At 54.6% G+C, this 2,009-nt stretch overlaps 1 protein-coding gene across 1 annotated transcript in view; it reads left to right on the forward strand.

The window, feature by feature from the left end:
* Positions 1–349: 349 nt before the first annotated feature.
* The window catches only part of LOC109925193 (RAF proto-oncogene serine/threonine-protein kinase-like), a 17,509-nt gene continuing 15,849 nt past the window's right edge, over positions 350–2,009 (forward strand). The window contains exons 1-2 of the mRNA XM_048619949.1: positions 350–504; positions 1,613–1,693. The gene's annotated coding sequence lies outside the window, so the exon portion shown is untranslated. The remainder of the gene's footprint in view (positions 505–1,612; positions 1,694–2,009) is intronic.

The raw sequence follows: 2,009 nt of genomic DNA on the forward strand, positions 1-2,009 counted from the left end.
GGGACGGGTCTGTCACTGTATAACACTGGGGTACAGTACCGGTGGGGGACAGGTCTGTCACTGTATAACACTGGGGTACAGTACCGGTGGGGACGGGTCTGTCCCTGTATAACACTGGGGCACAGTACCGGTGGGGATGGGTCTGTCGCTGTATAACACTGGGGTACAGTACCAGTGGAGGATGGGTCTGTCGCTGTACAAAACTGGGGTACATTACCGGTGGGGACGGTGTGACACTGGGGCACGGTACGTTGGGGACGGTGTGACACTGGGGCACGGTACGTTGGGGACGGTGTGACACTGGGGTGCAGTACTGGTCAATGCTCTCTTCTCTTGCTGCTCCAGATAAGCTGCGAACCTGATTAAACCTAGTGATCAATGCTCTGTCCTCCACCTGTGAACTTCCCATCCTTCCCATCCTGCCCATCCTCTGTTGGCTTCCTCAGGGCAATTCCTGGAAGAAGGAGTTTCCAACTGTCCCCGCTACAGGGGTTGGGGCTCAGGGTAAGTGAGTACGCAGGTGAACGTGTCCCTTCTCATGACCTGATCCTCTCCATCACCCTGGTTATGTGATTCCCACGGGATTGCGGGGGAATGTGTGATGTATTTATCAGTCAGTTTTTCACCTTTGAATCTCGCTGTGACAGCTCTGGTGAATTGACACACCAGCGTTATCTTCCCACGTTGTACCCAAACGTGTTGCTTCCAGCCTATCTCCGTGACACAATCGTGTTTCAGTCTACTGCAGTCCCCTCCCAGGGGGTTTTCTGAGGGAGGTACAAAGATCAGGACTGTTTCCATTCACAGTTGACACTTAAGGCTCCTGTAGGCAGAGCCTTTCTCCTACAGTTACATGGGCTATACCTGAAAACCGAGCAGAACCGGCTCGAAGTAATTCCCAAGTCAGGCAGCCTGTTTGGAGAGACACAAAGATGTTTGAAATTGCTGACTTTATCGTGCTGTCCCTGGCCTGGGAGTGTTAGGTTGGGGACAGTGGAGAGGGAGCTTCACACTGTATCTAAGCCTGTGCTGTCGCTGTCCCTGGGAGTGTTTGATGTGGGGGACAGTGTAGAAGGAGCTTTACTCTGTATCTAACCCCGTTTTGTACCTGTCCCTGGGAGTGTTTGATGCGAGGACAGTGTAGAGGAAGCTTTACTCTGTATCTAACCCCATGCTGTCCCTGACCTGGGAGTGTTTGATGCGAGGACAGTGTAGAGGGAGCTTTACTCTCAAATATTAGAGAGATGCTGCCTTTCAGTTTTAAAGAGTAGAGGGGGCTCTTCCAACAGCACCTAGAAGCGGTGGGGGGTTCCTGCCAAGCGACACCTCTCCCTTTACTGTTTACCTTCAATTTGAAACGAGGACGGACTGTGGGGTTTGGGGTGGGAATGCATCTGCCTGTGCCGTGGCGCACGCAGGCAGAAGCGGTTGCGTTTGCTTGGCGCCTGGTGCATCCCGGGAGCATGTCCTAAAGCTGCGGAGGAGGAGGAAAAGTGTGGCAGCACTGGAGGTCCCGAGCGGTTTTGGGGACGTTGTCCCGGGGTAGACTGTCTGGGGTTGGCACGTGGTCAGGGCTCCTGGCGTAAACTCCTTCCTTTCTCCTTCTCTGCAGGAAGACTCCATCTCCCGCTTCTGACCCGTGCCAGGGTGCGTGGCCCTTCCTGGTGAAACCGGTGCCGGTCTCTTCCAACCGGTAAGTTGCGAGCCGCTGGGGTGTTACAATTCACCCGGTGTCCCACACCTTCCACCGCCAGGGCCCTTTGTATCTTCCCATCCCTACACATGGAAGCAGGCCATTCGGCCCATCAAAACCACGCCGATCCTATCCACCACCATCTCTCTATCCATCTCTGTAACTCTGTATTTTCTATGGCTAGCCTACCCTAACCCACACGTCCCTGGGCACTGTGGGTAATTTAGCACGGCCAACCCACCCTAACCCGCACATCCCTGGGCACTATGGGACAATTAGCACGGCCAATCCACCCTAACCCGCACATCCCTGGGCA

The sequence above is a fragment of the Rhincodon typus genome, chromosome 44 (genome assembly GCF_021869965.1).
Source record: "Rhincodon typus isolate 14 chromosome 44, sRhiTyp1.1, whole genome shotgun sequence".
NCBI lineage: Eukaryota > Metazoa > Chordata > Chondrichthyes > Orectolobiformes > Rhincodontidae > Rhincodon > Rhincodon typus.